Below are 17,735 nucleotides of genomic sequence, written 5' to 3'. Positions count from 1 at the left end.
GTGGCGCAAGGGGTTAAGACGCAACCTAGGAAGCTGTCCGCAGCCACTGCAGCACGAGTTCAATCCCCGGCCAGGGAGCCACCCACACGGTGCGACAGACCTCTCCTGACTCGCCCGCTGCTCCCCTCAGGAGTGTATTTCAGTCAGTCTGCCTGTTCTGTTCCCCACTCTGTCTCTGGTGAATCCTCTCACCACTCGCACCTCTGGCCTGTACCCCAGTTCTTGTATGCATAAATAAATAAATCTTAAAAAAAAAGAATTAAAAGCTAAGTACCTCAAAGCAAACTTTTGAAAAGTGGGCAATAATCTGTATTCACTTGCTATTTTATTCCTTTCCCTGTACCCATTAAGGTGTAAGTGTAGAAAGCAGACATCTGGGCTGTGAAGCTGTCTGCAGCCTCTGCAGCGCCAGTTTGATCCCGGCGGGCCGCCGAGAATCACACATGGCGAGGCAGACCGCTCCTGTCTCGCCCGCTGCTCCCCTTGTTGTAGAGCAACCCCAATACAAAACGGGGTGCCTGACTGTGGGTCCTCACCCGCGCGCTTAAAAGGACTTGTCAATGCTCTACTGCAGGCACACGCGAAAGGTTAATAAAAGGTTTATTTACAAGGGAAGGGGAAATGAGGAAATGTACAGCTCTGGGAGAAAAGTGGGAGACAAAGTTTTAAATGAGTCCTACCGGATCCGCCGATTAGGAATCCCAAAATGGCACTCTGAGAGCTGGTCGCCAGCCAGGAGCCGTGAAGCCAGGAGGCGAGCGATCGCGAGCCACAGAGCCCAAGGCCCACGTGTTTGGTTTTTTATATCCAACCTGGCTGCCCAACTCCACCCTCAGGTCCCAGCCACCCTCCCTTGGTGGTGATGGGATTTGTCTTTCCCAGAGTCTTGATGGCTTTAGTCTGGAGTGGGGGTGGAGTCCACAAAGCCTGTATGGGATTAACTCAGGACATCACTTCCCCCTAATACCCTCAGCAGTGTATTTCGTCAATCTGTTATAGGACAGGGAGAGGGGCAGCCCAAACCCCACAAACCTGCCTATTCTACATGGGTTCTGCCATCCGCCGCATCAACACAAAACATAGGAGACTTTAATGGGAAGGAACTTTAATAAAACTAGGAAACAATACAGGAAAGGCAAAGAGTCTAGTTTCTAAATGAAGCACCCAAAGTTACCCGTCCCCTCGTGGGTAAAAGTCCATCCAAATGGGATTGGCCCAGAACAAGGCCCCAAAGCCTGCCACAAGTCTAAAGCATCTTCCAGTGGGGACCCACAGCAAAGGGTCACAAACAACCGGACAAGCCCGGAAGGAAAAGAGCAAAATCAACATCAAGATAAAAGCTGCCATTGTCACCTCCCCACGGGTCTCACCCACATCTGTGTCACCCAGTCCACGACCAAAAGACAAGCGCAGTTTCTTCACGTGTCTCTAGGCTCCATGCGCCTCCTCCAGGTCTCCTGGCTCCATCCTGCTTCCTTCCTCAGTCTCCTCTCCAGCTTCTCCTCTTCCTGCTCAGCTCCACCCTCCCTTGGGTGGGACAGGGAACCTCCCCCTTTCCTGGGGACCACCCTGTTACAAATCTGCCTGTTCTGTTCCCCGCTCTGTCTCTGTGAATCCTCTCACCCTTCCGTGCATCTGGCCTGTACCCCGATTCTTGTATAAATAAATAAATCTTTAAAAAAAAAAAGATTCACCTATTCATGCATCCAAGAACCGGGGTACAGGCCAGAGGTGCGGGGGAAGGAGGGCTATGAGAGGATTCTCCAGATACAGAGTGGGGAACAGAACAGGATCTACTGAAATATACTGCTGAGGGGAGCAGTGGGCGAGACAGGAGAGGTCTCGAACTCGTGCTGTTGTAGAGCAACCCCGATACAAAACGGGGTGCCTGACTGTGGGTCCTCACCCGCGGGCTTAAAAGGACTTATCAATGCTCTACTGCAGGCACACGCGAAAGGTTAATAAAGGTTTATTTACAAGGGAAGGGGAAATGAGGAAATGTACAACTCAGGGAGAAAAGTGGGAGACAAAGTTTTAAATGTGTCCTGCCCCATCCACCGATCAGGAATCCCAAATGCGCTCTGAGAGGTGGCGGGGAGCCAGGAGCTGTGTAGCCAGGAGGCGAGCGATAGGGAGCCAGCCCAAGGCCCACGTGTTTGGTTTTTTATATCCAACCTGGCTGCCCAACTCCACCCTCAGGTCCCAGCCACCTTCCCTTGGTGGTGATGGGATTTGTCTTTCCCAATGTCTTGATGGCTTTAGTCTGGAGTGGGGGTGGGGTCCACAAAGCCTGGATGGGATTAGCTCAGGACATCCTTTCCCCCTAACAGTGCTGCAGTGGCTGGCGATAGCCTGACAGCGCTGTGTCCTCAAGCCCTGTGCCACCAGGGAGGCCCTAAAGTTTCTTTTTCTGAGCAGAGGAAATGCCAAGAAAACGCCTTAAATCCACATTTCTGTAGAGCACATGTTCTTAACCCTCCTCGCCCACCCCCATCCCAACTTTCTGAACAGAGTAACCGATTCCAAGGATACTTTGTCTCACTGCTGCATGTCCCCAGGAAGTGCGCATTTCAAGACTCTTGTCTGGAGAACAGTATTATTGTGGTGCTATTTAACGGTGTTTCTGCTTTGCGTCACGTCAAATTCAATGAAGAGACTTTTGGGAGAGACTTGTGGTTTTGCGCCTCCCTCCCCTCCCCCACCTTGCAAATCACCCCAGCAAAAATTCCAAAATTCAGACCCCACCCGCGGAGTTAGAGTGGGACAGTTTTCTGTCTAAGACGGCTGGGCGCCCCTCGGAAGCGCCGAAGCCAGAGACACCCAGGACCTGCACCCACCACCTTCGTTTCCATCCCGGACGTCCAGGAACACCCAGTGCGCGCCTCCCCCTGCTCCCCCGGCCCGGGAGCCAGGTCCCCTCCACGGGTGTGGGGTGGGAGTCCCTTGGAGGCCGAGCACTTCCAGGGGAGGAGATGCGCACGCTTCGCGCCAGCCTCGCCTCGCCCTGAAAGGGCAATTCGCTGGGCTGGCAAGGCCGCCGAGGGCGCTGCAGGGATCCGGGGAAACACAGCTTGCTCCGCGCCACTGCTTTAAAGCAGCAGACAAACGTGGATGAGGAGATGCCTCCATCTCCTGTCTGCCTCTTCCTAGCAGAATATATTGAGCTTGTCAGAAAAAAAGTCCGCGTTATCCATCTCCCTCAATCCAATTTTCCAGAGCATGACAAGAAATGACATCTCCTGATTACGGAGTGTGGGCGACGAAGCCGCAGCTATTGTATATGCCAAACGACTGCTGGCTGTAATTTGCAAGAACGGAGATCTGGTTTGCAGCCCTAGCAATTACCACCCTGCGTCTTGCCTCTCCCCTTGAGCCACCCATGGGAGACGTCGCCAGGAGGGGGCGCCTGTTGCGCAGCTGTGGCCCTGAGATGCACTGAAGCGTCTAGAAGTCCACACTGCGAGCGGTTCAGGGAATGAAAAAGAAAAGAGGGTCAGGAGAAAACGCCCACAAAGAGCATCTTTTCTGTATAGTCAAGTTGCCTTCAGAACCAGGAGGAGTAAGCAGGTATTTTTATCACCTGGTGGTGAAGAGACCATACTGGCTTGTTGCTTAGCAACATAAAGTTAAAGTGTTAATAAAAAAACCATTAAGGTGAAAACTTACGATAAAAGGAAAGTGGATCAAAGTAAATGGCTGCGGCTGCATCTCCTTATTGAAATGCTTGATGGCTAAGGGCAGGAGAGAGAGTCTTGCTTCCAAATATGTCTTTGCAGAAAGATTATTAACTATTATTTTTGGGAATACATGGAAATCGAACTACTGGTACATTAAATTCAGTCTAATTCTGCCATTAGTTTATGGTGTGGGCATTCTTTTTTTTTTTTTTAAGATGTATTTATTTATGCATATAAGAGCTGGGGTAAAGGCCAGAGATGCAGGGGGGTGAGAGGATTCACCAGAGACAGAGTGGGGAACAGAACAGGCAGAATAACTGAAATCCACTGCTGAGGGGAGCAGCGGGTGAGTCAGGAGAGGTCTGCTGTGCCATGTGGGTTTCTCCCTGGCTGGCCGAGGATTGAACTCGTGCTGCAGAGGCTGCGGTTTGCTTCATGGTGCGGTGCTTAACCCCTTGCGCCACCAGGGAGGCCCAGGTATGGTATTCTATGACAGCCAAAATGGTCGGCGTAAGTTCATCATGACTTCATTCTTTCTGAAGAAGTCTATCAGGATTCTGTCCCCAGGAGCTGTTTTTGTGTAAAGCTCTTATTACCCAATCTGCTGCCCCCCTTTTATATCTTATTGTGACCATTTTATCCTCTCTATTCCCACTCTTTTCTATCCCAGAAAAGACAAATGCAAATTCGGTGGGGATAGCTGGGTGCAGTACGCAGAAGGTAAACTAACTGCTGTTTAATACCTGAGGTCTTGCCCCAGGGGTTTCTGCAACCAGCAATCATGGAACTGTAAGAGGAGTTGGTATCCTAGTCTCAAGCCAAATATAACACTTTGCCACCATTTCTCCCAGACGCCCCAGGAGAAATAGAGTGGGCAATGACAATATTATGATTTAATTAAAATTTTCCCCAGATGCCCCAGAAGAAATAGAGAAGGCAATGACAATATTGTGATTTCATTAAAATCTGTAGGAACAAAACCCATAGCCTATTTATTGTACCAAAAAGGTATATAAAAATGTGGGAAAGAATGAGAAATATTTGCAACTGCCTTTTAAAAACTATATAGGTAAAGTTTTTCTCTTGGAAATCACACTCCCAGATGCTGTGTTTATAATGTACATAGAGAAAAGGGACTTCATTAATTAACGCATATGTGGCCAACTGTCTTAAAGGACCCTGGTACTGCTTGGGTGGTGTAGTTCATTAGATGGTCACCAGAGGGCGCCAATGATTGCTTCCTTCAAAACTCCCAAGGCAAGTTACAGCTCAAAAGCTGTGACTCCACCCACGACCATTTCAACACTTCCAAAGTAGCCGGGAGAGGGTAGACCAGTAACTTCAGGACCCTGATATGAAGTGGACGATGACTGAGCTACTGCTCACTGTTGGATTAGAAAGTCTTGACCTTGTTGTAGTAGGATGGTCTTTTTTCCCTCCCTCTCAGTATTTCCACCCCCAAGGGTTCTTATAGTGACAGTGAACAACTTTGCCTGGAAAGGTTGTAATTACAACCTAATGAATAAATATATATGTAATAGAGGGATAAATATATCCCTCTAATATATATATATATTATATATATAATAAATATATCCCTGTAATAGAGGGAATAAATATATATGTAATAGAGGGAATAAATATATATGTAATAAATATATATGTAATAAATATATATGAATAAATAAATATATATGTAATAAATATATATGTAATATATATGTAATAAATATATATGTAACACTCACAGAAGAGAACAATGCATGAAATCAGCTCTACCCAGTCAAAAGAACTTTGTTATATGTTCTAAAAGTTAAAGGTTCTGGGGCCTCCCTGGTGGTACAAGGGGTTAAGACGCAACCTATGAAGATATATGCAGCCACCTTAGCACAGTTTGATCCCCAGCCAGGGAGATACCCACACGGCGCAGCAGACCTCTCCTGTCTCACAGTGTATTTCAGTCAGTCTGACTGTTCTGTACCCCACTCTGTCTCTGGTGAGTCCTCTCACCCCCAGCACCTCTGGCCTGTACCCAGCTCTTGTATGCATAAACAAATAAATCTAAAAAAAATACATATCTGAATATCTTTCACCTTATTTACCATGACTCACTGCATTATCTATTTCTGGGTTAAAAATGACCCCCAAATTTAGTGTTTCGCAACATGAACAAACATTTATTATCCTGCAGTTTCTGGAGATCAAGAATTTGGGCATGGTTCAGTTACATGGTATTAGCTTGGGCCCTGGCTCATGAAGTTGTTGTCAAAATGACAGCTGGGTCTGCAATCATCTGAATGACTGGGCTGGAGGATCCACTTCCAAGATCACTCACATGGCTATTGATGGAAGGTCTTAGTTCCTCACCTCTTGACCTCATGGAGAGTGGTGTGAGGGGTTCCATGACATGGCAGCTGGCTTTTCCCAGACTGAGATCTTCCGCAACAGAAAGAAAGCTAGAAACCACGCTATCTTTTATAACCAAGCTTTGGAAAGTCGCACACCATTATTTTCTCAACATTCTGCTGGTTACTAAGGCAGCCCTATTCAATGTGGGAAGGAACTGACTACCCAAGGTGTGAATACCAGGAGGTAGGACCACAGGGGACTCTCTTGGCAATTGGCCACCATTTCTTTTGTTTGACAAATGCATATTTAAATCTCTTTTCAAATATAAGTTTTAATTGTTTAATGTTAGTCTTCCTGTTTTCATAAAAAATATATTTGAACTCCTTTTTAAAGGTATACCAGAAATTTATTTTCCTATGAATATAAAGACTTCACTCCTCTGTGGATCAGAAAACAATTTCTGAAGTAGTATGTGTTGGTGGCCTCCTATATTTAACATATATACAAAATATGAATTTATAATATATGCATAACCCATACATAGGTTATATAATATTATATAGGTAAAATATTATATGGGCCATATACATATTAATAATATTTTATAGGTTATATACATATTATATGACCCATAGCCATATAATATGTCCATATGTTCATTTATATATGATATCTCACAGCTGTAAAAACTTAGGTGTTAGGTAGAAGTTGTTTACTTTCTCAATGGGAATGTTCTCATTTCTTTTTTTTTTAGAGTTTTTTTATTCATGCATACAAGAACTGGGGTATGGGCCAGAGGTGCAGGGGGTGAGAGGATTCACCAGAGACAGATTGGGGATCAGAGCAGACCGACTGAAATACATTGCTGAGGGGAGCAGTGGGCGAGTCAGGAGAGGTTTGCTATGCCATGTGGGTAGCTCCCTGGCTGGTCAGGGATCAAACTTGTGCTGCAGAGGCTGCAGATAGCTTCACAGTGCTGTGCTTAAGCCCTTGCACCACCAGGAAGGCCCTCTCTCATTTCTTTCTATATGCAGTCTTTCTGTCATTAGTCAATGACAAATAAAATTAAACAATAAAAGTCATTTAAGGAGTTACTGGATAACTTTACTTCATAATTAACAATGCCAAGACTTTTTTATGTAACCTGACACTAGTGATCCCTGAAAGTTAGGTGGAATGATTCTTGTATTCTTTTTTCACAAATTAGGGTTCTAATTTGTGGGTTCAAAGGGTTTAAAGCAGAGACATTTTAAGCAACCTCAGAACTGGAGAATGGCTAAGAACTCACAGTGACCTTCGATGACATTGAAAGATTAACAGGAGGACTCTTGACAATCACTCAGTAGAGATCCTCCACTTCTGTCAACAACAGAGGCAGTAACCAGGCATCAAACACTATGTCACTGATCCCAACACAATATGGATATGGAGGAGTTCCAGGTGTGGGTCCTGGTTTCTGGAACATACCTGAAAACAATGCCCTTTACAATGCCCTTCAGTGGGAATGGGCCTGGAAGGATAATGCCAATTTGTAAGCATTTCTTTGTGTAAAAAAAACACAAAACAAAACACTAAAAACCAAGCTTAATAAACATCCATGGTGTCAGGCTGTGTCTTCTGAGGGTAAAGAATAAGACTGAGTGAAGGCCAAAAGCAAAGTGACCCTCTCAACACTAAGGTTCAATAAATACTATAAAAACTAGTAACAAAGATTGAGTATAGGGATGGGAATGGGGTTGGAAGTAAGTAAGGCAAATTCGTTGAAATTTACCTCTGTACCCCATTTACAGGATCATTCAGGGCAATGTTCATAGTGGTTAGGAGCATGTGGCTTTTGTAGTTATAGGGACCCAAGTTTAATTGTCCCTTTACTTCTCACTGACTGTGTGATCTTGGACACTTTAACCTTTCTAAGGCTCAGGAATATGAAGATATTTGCTTTCCTGGGTAGCTATGAGATGATCTATCTCCTCACCTGTGTAAGTACCTACTTATCTTCCTTCCTACCTACACTTGTCTTTCTATCTAAAACATAATGTGTCTTTACATGAGAGTTTTCTCTTTAAAAAATTAAATAAACTCTCTGGGAAAGGTTAGGGCTGTGAAAATGTGTAAGGTCCTGAATTTAGTAGCTCCACATGCTGGCATTTCAGGATCCCCAGAACCACGGTCAGGTCCCCTGTGCTCACTATAAAGCAAAGTCTGTTAATTGAAAAGTCCTGCCCACACACAGACCTCCTAATCAATACCCAATTCCCTCATTTAAAAATGTGAATAGGGCCTCCCTGGTGGTGCAAGGGGTTAAGACGCAACCTATGAAACTGTTCACAGCCACTGCAGCACAAGTTCGATCCCCGGCCAGGGAGTTATACATGTGGCACAGCAGACCTCTCCTGTCTTGCCTGCTGCTCCCCTCAGCAGTGTATTTCAGTCAATTTGCCTGTTCTGCTCCCCACTCTGTCTCTGGTGAATCCTCTCACCCCCCACACCTGTGGCCTTTACTTCTGCTCTTGTATGCATAAATAAATCTTTAAAACAATTTTTAAAAATGTGAATAGGCAAGAATCATCAAGACAGCACAAAAGATAAAGCCCATGATGAACAAACAGAAGATGGACATGGTCCAGGGGACGGAAGAGAAATTCAGTAAGGAAGAGCATCTGTAAAAGTATAAGATGACATGAAATAGCAAACAATTAAAGGTCAGAGATGAAACATTTTGGAGATGAAAGAGTTTTCATTAAAATATCTTTATTGAAGGAAAATAAATTAATGGGAAAATAAAGTTGAGGAAATATTTCAGAACCAGATTTTTAAAAGGTGAACTAGGAAACTAAGAAAAATTACTATCTAGGAACCAACGTTTGACTAACAGTAGTTCAAGGAGGAAGAAAAAAAGAGAGACCATATTAACTGGAGGAAAGGAAATTATCAAAGAAATATAAAAAAGTGATTTCCTTGAGATGAAGGGGCATCTTCAAACAGAATGCAATACTGAGCCTAATAAATGTAAAAGGACCCATACTGGGTCACATCAGATATTCTACTATGGTATTTCAGATATGCAATATCTGACGTGTCTTTGTATGTGAAATGCTGGCATATAAGATAAAGGAAAACAAAAAGCTCCAAGAAAGAAAATGTTAATATTAGTCTCAGAAACTATACCAGAGATCAGAAATCCTTCTAGCTACTGTTCATCTATTAAATCATTTAATTCTTACAACAGTCCCAAGAGTAGGTATTACTGTCATTCTTAGTTCACAACAAGGACATAGAGTTCACATAACCAGCAAGTATTAACAGAGCCAGGGATGAAACTCAAGCTGTCTAGTTCCAGGGCCTGCACCCTTAACCATTACACATGCTGCCTTTCAAAAGTTGACTTACAAGGAAAAGAGATAAACTGCAAATGGACATAATTCAGGGTACAGACGAGAACAATAACAACAATAAAACCTCTAATTGGTATCTTCAGAGAAATTCCCTTTCTCCAGCAATACTGGATGCTAAAACAAAATGGCTCAAAACCTTAATATTTTGGAAAATTATTTCAATTTGAACTCTAGCCCCAAATGAAGAATGATGGAAAAATAAAATCATTTTCAGACATTTCTGACTGAGAATATTTATTCCATATATATTTATTCCATATATATATCCTTATGTATATGGATATATACACACATATATATACATGTGTGTATTATACATACAAACATGTATATATGTATACATATTTATTTATGAAGTTAAGTATTCATCGTTGAGTAGGCTGAAATAAGGAGAAGCTGATGCTTTGATGCCGGAGTTGATTCTACAGCAAGAATCTGAAGCAAGGGGGGAAAAAAAAGAAAGGAACAAGGAGATCCTGAATACAAATTCTGAGAATATTTATAAAGTCATCTTTAATAGGCAAAGGCGTTGAATCGGTAAAAAGAAAAGGAAAAAAACCCTGGTTAGTTATCAGAAAAAATTACTTAACGGTGAAAAAGTTCACTGCATGGATATTTGAGGCAAAGATGGTAAACGAGGTGGAGGCGCTGCTGACTGCGAGCTTCACTGCCAGGCTCTGCTGTCTCCCCTGCCGCATCCCTGCGGAGGCCCGGGCTGGGCAGCCCCAACTTCCAGAGCAGTTCCAGTCACACGAATTCTGACCAAGGGCCTGCGTTTTAACAGTGCCACCATTTCATAATTCTCACATCTTCCTCAAGCCTGTCACTCTAGCACCATTTTTGAAGAAGGAAATTTAAAACATCTGAAAGAATTCTTGCGAGTCCCTTTCGCATACAGCGTGTTTGCTAGAGCAAGCTAACACTGAGGAGGAGAGGGTTGTTAAATAAAGCACAGAGGTCTGAGAAGACAATGGGGCCATGCTAGCCTCCAGGTTTTTGAAGCTAGTATTAGATTTGACCATGTCGGAGAATGTGGTGTTCTAGAGAACAAGAGCTTAGATCCTGATAAAGAAGCCTTCATGAAATTACAACCTTCTGGAGTCAATGTTCAAGAAACAGCCAAGAAATTAGATTTTTATGCCCCTGTCTCCTAATCTCTTATATTAGAGTCCATGGGGCTGATTCATTCTATTTTCTGCTTAAAGTCAGTCGGAGTTTGTTATTTTCAACTCAAAGGGCCACATTAACAAAGATAATTAAAATCTGCATATTACTTTACAGGTTATAGTGTTTGGTCATGCCCTCTATAATAAATGAGAATTCAGAGAAGGAGGTTGTCTCCAAACAGCTGGAATTTGGGCCAATGTTTCTGCTCCTTCCACCCAACACTCTGCATCTGTGCAGGAAGTAGAAAGTGACCTCAAATGCTTTCCAGGAATGGACATGGTGGTTCCCATTGTTTGTACTTGAAAAGTGAAGTAGCGTGTCTAGGAGTTATATTTTCTTTTCTTTTTCTTTTTTTTTCAGATTTATTGATGTATAAAAAGAATTGGCATACAGGCCAGAGTTGTGGGGGGTGAGAGGATTCACCAGAGACAGAGTGGGGAACACAACAGGCAGACTGACTGAAATATACTGCTGAGGGGAGCAGCAGGCGAGTCAGGAGAGGTCTGCTGTGCCATGGAGGTCACCTCCCTGGCCAGGGATCGAACTTGTGCTGCAGTGGCTGTGGGTAGCCTCACAGTGCTGAGTCTTAACCCCTTGCGCCACCAGGGAGGGCCCTCCAGGAGTTATATTTTCAATAATCGCTAAATCAAGTATTTCTGATTTAATCCTTCTAATTTCTTTCACATTCTGCACAATGGGGCCTAAACTAAACAGTAATTTATAAGACCCCAGATTTCTCATTAAACTAGTCGAAAGTTTTTAGGTAAATGAGATAACCTCTCAGCCCAATGCATCCCACTCTCCCGCCCTTTTTATTTTCCTTCCTTACTCTAGAGGAATGAGCTGTTACTTTATCCATTATCAAGTATCCCTGCAGCCAACTAAGAGGACAGTGCCAGGAGCCAGCAAAACTAGATGAAGCTCTTGCAGATTTGATAGAGCTTTTAAATTTCCTTTGTCAGAGCCCTGGAGAAGATGGCTGGAAGGCGTCTCTAGCTGACCCCACTGCTGGCTCAGATGTATGATGCATTTGTTTCCGCCTCAAGCTCGTGGTCAGTCAGGGTGTCTGCAGCCTGCATGCTAGAATTGCTATTCGACCAATTTAAATTGACTTGGCAAATCAGTTTTCATGAGCTGTGGCATTACCACCCTCTCCAAGCCCAAAAGTAGATCCTGTGTAGGTGTAGCTTCTACTTTGATAAATAACAGAGTTGTGCACTCATTTCAGCTGAGGATGGAAGGCAGCAGATAGTTTTCAAAATAAGGATTTTTATCATTAAAAAAAAATCTGGAACAAGTTGTCACATGAAGTTAGTTCAAGGTAAGAGAAACCATCTGTTGCTGCAAAACAAAAATGTGCCTAGACTCCTTGTTACCCTGGTGTTGAGGAGTTCACTAATCCAGAGACGTCTCTTTATGTATTATGAATACTGAAATGCAAGCCCAGTAAGGAGCACCCTGAGCACCACAAATAGTTCCATTTTTTTTCACTGCTGTGCAGCCAAAGCCTGTAGGACCTAAGGGTGGGACTACAGTGGCTGCCAAGGAGTGACCGTGATGAGGCACTTTCTCCATCTATTCTCATATGTAAAGTCAGACCTCCAAGGGCAAGGAAATCAAGGTAGACATTATAAGGAACAAAGAGGCCTAAAATCCCAGCTCACTGGACTGATATTTTGAAGGGTAAGTTCAATACACTAGAGCAACACGTAACTCATCCTCTTATTGTTTGTAGTACCACACTTACCCCAAGAAGAGACCTAGTCAGGAAAACTGAAGAGGTAGGGTTACCCCCAAGGTAGGGGAGGACAGAACTGGCATGCCCTATCTAGTGTCTGGGCTGGGGGTGGCGGGAGAGGAGACCTAGCTTTGGGGCGCCTGAACCCACAGGGTTCTAAAGCAAGCAAGCAAGCAAGCAAGCAAACAAGCAAGCAAGGGCTCCAGGATCAGTTAATATTTACCTTTGTTTCATCCCAGAGTTACTATTTGGTTTGTTTGATAAAGACAATTGTGATTATTCAGTATCAGATTTCCAGATCCTCCGTTTTTCATCCCTGATGAAATGGCTAGAAATGAAAGGTATGAAACGTAGTTTACGTTTTCTCATTCAGTGTCGGTAGCTGTGAAAACAGATTCAGTAAACATTTATTGAACACATTGTATGTGGCAGGCACTTGACCAGGCCACTTTATAAACTCTTCTAGCTCAAACATGCCAGTCCAGTTGGGACTAGGTAGTCTCATCCTGAGGCTTCAGATGAGACAGGGAGGCCTCACAGGTCACACTCAGTTTGGATTCACCCGAGTTCTTTTTTTTCTTTCAGATTTATTTATTTATTTATGCATATAAGAGCTGAGGTGTAGGCCAGAGGTGTTGGGGGTGAGAGGATTCACCAGAGACAGAGTGGGGAACAGAACAGGCAGACTGACTGAAATACACTGCTGAGGGGAGCAGAGGGTAAGACAGCAGAGGTCTGCTGCGCCACATGGGTCAGCTCCCTGGCTTGGGATAGCACTTGTGCTGCAGTGGTTGCGGATAGCTTCATAGTGCTGAGACTTAATCCCTTGTGCCACCAGGGAGGCCTGATTCACTCTAGCTCTTAAGGCAGGCTGTGGGATGTGGTGTGGGGCAGCCAGACACCACTGTGCTCTTTGGGGAAAGCCTAAAACGTTCCTAAAAACTGTTAACAGCCAGAAAAAAAAAAACATCACAAAGAAACAATATACTCACTCTTTTCTTAGTTTTCTGGTTGAAAATGATGTGTAATAGTTTCCAGACACGACCACTACAAATAAATGTGGGCCTTTATAAAACTACAGAGTCGGGGCCCGCTCCCTCTCAGGATAAGATTCAGCCCTCAAGTAGCATCTTGCAGCCTGCATTTTACCCCAGCCCCCCATCCCATGCTTCTGATGAGCAGGCAGGTTTAAGAGCCCTGGGCTGGAGAGACCATGCTCAGCAGTGAGCTTGCACCGGCCCCAGCTCTGCCACTCACATGCAGTGTGGTGTGAACACAGTATTTTTCTGTGCCTGTAGAGAAAAAGCTGTTAAATTCCTTGTGATGCTAAAGCACACGCCAGCCACGTGAGTACAAGTGCCACCTCAACCTTTTCAGAACTGGGATGAAATGTTTCAGATTGTCACTACTAGTTATGTATGTCTAAAATAAATTACTGATGCTTTTTACTTGAATGTAGGTTCTTTCTTACACACCCAGTAGATTAGCCCTTTAAAGCTGAATTTGAACTTCAGCACATTATTCTTTTCTTCTCTAGGTTGACTATGATGTTCTTTCAATTCGACATAGGAATCAAAGAAATTTTAAAACTGGATCTTTTCCTCCTAATTTTCACCATCAGCTTCAAATTCACTGACGAATCTTTTCCCCAGTGCCCTTTCTATTTCTTGAGGAGTGGAACTCTAGGCCTGGAATCTTGCCTGAGAGGAATACAGTGGAAGGGTGTCCACCAGATTCTTAATATTCCCAGATGTGCATTCCTGACTGACTCATTGAGAGGCTCACTGTGGTCACTTTCTGGAAAGCTGAGCTGGACACAACCCTTCCTTGGGAACCCTACCTCCTCCCTGGAGCTACAGGCAATGCTGGATGGAGCCTCTGAGACCATACCTGCTTCCCTCACTGACCCTACTAGGGGAGACAGCTGACCCACGATAGGTGGCATTTGGATTCTTCCAGGAACTCCAGAGACCCAGAATTAGTCAGTCAAGGTGGGAGGCTGAACTGGAAAGTTATGAAAGTGAGGCCAGAGATGGCACCGTATCATGACAAAGAGCATGCTGAAGGTATGGGGGAAACAGGCCTTACGCAGTCAGAAAAGCAAATCTGTCAAGCACAGGAGGGAGCAGATGCACAGGGGCAGGTCTAAAGCAAAGACCACATGGCCTCTGGTCTTTGGGACCAGGGAGAGAAGGGCCAGTCCCAGGGAGGGCTGTCCTGCTCTTGAGCCAACTTAAACGGATTTCATACACCTGAAAGAGCCTGAGTAAGACAGAGAAGAGTACAGCCTGGGTGACAGACAAGCGTTTCTGGGTGTCTGCAATAGTGTGTAGAAGCAGGTGGGCCCACAGCAGGGGGCAGGTGTCACTATGAAGCCAAGCAGTGAATGGTCTTTTTATTGAACACAAGTGCGTGCGATCCTGCCCACGGTGGGATATGGATGTGGGCAAATCAGCATGTGTGTTGTAGCTGGGCCTGTGCCATGGGCTGAAGCTCCGAGTGAGATGAATAATAAAGCAAGTCCCTCTTCAGGCTTGGGATGGGTATGAGCCCCACCAGGCCCACAGTTGAGAATTACAGAATTGAAAAAGTGGGAAGGACATTAGAGATCATCTTTGCCAACCTTCCACCAGATACTATCTCCATTCTAGCACTTTCCCTGGGCTCCAAGTGTCTCCATTCCAGATTGCTAATAATAGCAACTGTTTAAAAACACGTGGCAAATGTCTTAGATATGATGGAGAACATGAAACCAGAGCTTACTTTCTGTCTTCTTCCCATGTTCTTTTTGAGCACATGTAATGCCCTGGCCTTGACTGACACCCTCAATTTTTTTTATGGGGTCTTAAAAAAAGCAACAAACCCTGCCCTCCCATGATTCTTTTATTTAAAAAAATCTTGTTTTTCTTTTTTGTCTTTTTCTAGCTGATTATTTGGTTTTCATTTGCAATAGCACGAAACTTGAGACATTCACATGCAAAGGTGTTTTCACTTCAATGTACTTGCAGGCTAGTTTGTGGGCTTTCAAACGAATCTTTGTGTAGGTGGTTAACAGAATATGATCTCAGAGCTGACTGTATTACGTTGTTAAGGATTTTACTTGTTGATGCTGCCTGAAGGTGATTAAGTTTTATTTTCTAAGAGGACACAAAGTTTGGTGAGTAATATGGAATCACTGCCTCCAAAAGCTGCAATTAAACCAGTCCAATTGCCTGTGTTTGCTGAAGGCTGGCCCAAGTCCAGCAGCAGACAGCAGGGGAGACCCACACTTGCTCCCTTCTCAGATCCTTGCCTACATGCAGGGATAAAGTTACCTTATCCAAAGGCTGAGAACAGGAGAGTGGGGCTGTTGGGAGGCTTGTAGCATTAGCAAAAGCTTCAGCTCAAGCTGACTTGAGTATCTAGCCTTAGCTTTTTCCAGTTTCACTGTGATGGGGTCAAGAACTTGTATTTACTTTTTTTTTTTTTAAGATTTATTTATTTATGCATACAAGATCTGGGGTACAGACCAGAGGGGTGTGTGTGCGTGTGTGAGAGGATTCACCAGAGACAGAGTGGAACAGAACAGGCAGAAGAACTTGTCTTGATTTTCTCTGCTTTAAGAACAGCAGATCTCTCATATCCTCTATACAGTAGGAAATAACTCAAGATTGCTCTCTGAAACATTTAGCAAATCTAAGCAGTCATGGCTTTCTCCTTCCTCAATGTCACTCATCTCTAAATTTATTGCGGATGTACAAATGACTCACTCCTTTGTTGGCTTTTTGGTGGACCTATTTCAATGGACTTAATTCAAGGGCCTTCATCACTGTATATATTTTTCCTTTTCAGAGGATGAATTTCTATTAATTCTACGAGAATTTGTCAAGGCAACAGAGCTGGACTCTAACATTCTAAACCAGCCCAACTGGCTTCTTACCTATTTCTCTTACAGGAGTAATGTGCGGACTTCTGTCTGCACAGTGCAGGGTGAGGCCTGGGTCTCAGCATGTAGGGTGGTGTTAGGACACAGCAGGGTGAAGCTGTGTGATTAGTGCAGTCTATCCTTTCCTCGCATCTTTAGTCCTCTAGGGAAAGATTCTTCCTTGAAGGCCTGACTTCAGATATTCTCTAACCCTAGCACCCAGTGGGTGTATTATGTATTTCTGGAGTGGCCCTTAGGGAGATTACTTCATGGAAGGCATACTTCTCCCTATGGACTCGATTATAGACATACACATACATGTACACATATAAACATATGTAGACTCTTACTATTAATATACTCAAACATTGACACGCAAAAAAATTCAAATATTTAAATCACTTTAAAACATTATAATCATTGTTAAAATATGCACATGGAGAAATTCCCTAGAGCGCTGTTGAAGAGCTGGAGGTGTTCCCTGACTTTCCCCAGCAGGTTTACGCACATGTGCTCATGTAGAAAGAGATATTTGTTTTGTTTTTATATCTAATATATAAACGGGACTTTTTATTAATGCTTCAAAACTTATTTTTTACTTATTTTTTTTTATACTCAAGAATAAGGAATTCTTCCTGTGTCAGTATACATTCATATACCTCATTCTTTTTAATTGTTGCAGACTATTTCATGATACTGACGTATTTACAGTTTATTTAATCTTCCCCTGTTAATGGATATTTCCAATTTTCAACCTACTAAAATGTTGAATGTTGGGTTTATTGAGGTATACCTTATATACAGTGAAATTCACCTTTTATTTATTTCTTTTTTTTTTTTTTTTTTTTTTTAAAGGGGCATGTATTATTTATTTATTTATTTGTTTGTTTATACATGCACTGGGTACAGTCAGAAGCGCGGGAGGGTGAGAGAATTCACCAGAGCCAGAGCGGGGAGCAGAGCAGGCAGAAGGACCGAAGTACACTGCTGAGGGGAGCAGCGGGCGGCAGGAGAGGTCTGCGTACCTTGTGGGATCCTCCTCCCATAGCCGGGGAGCAGCCGGGGATCGAAACGGTGCCGCAGAGGCCACGGGCAGCTTCGCAACCCAGCGCTCAACCGCTGTGCCACCGGGGAGGCCCCGAAATTCACCTTTTAAGACATATAGCTTGTTTTAACCAACATACAGTCATGTAGCCACATGGTTACATGTGGTTAAAACTGAATCTACACATCAGGAATCCCATCACCCTCTAAAGTCCCCTTGTGTTTTGTTGTAGCCAACCCTCCATGGAACCTCAACCTCAGGAAAATACTGACCTGTATTTTTATCCCCACACTTCTGTCTTTTCCAGACTACTACATAAGTGGAAGCACACAGTCTGCAGCCCTATGAGTCTGACTTCTTTCACTTGGCATAATGAATGGCGATTCAGTCCAAACGGCAGTATCACAAGGTCCCTTGTCTTCACTGCTGTGCTGCAGTCCACTGCAAATATACCAGTTTG

This window comes from Talpa occidentalis, unplaced genomic scaffold (genome assembly GCF_014898055.3).
Source record: "Talpa occidentalis isolate TD23 unplaced genomic scaffold, MPIMG_talOcc4v2.1 talOcc4.5, whole genome shotgun sequence".
Lineage (NCBI taxonomy): Eukaryota > Metazoa > Chordata > Mammalia > Eulipotyphla > Talpidae > Talpa > Talpa occidentalis.
This window is presented reverse-complemented; position numbering follows the sequence as displayed.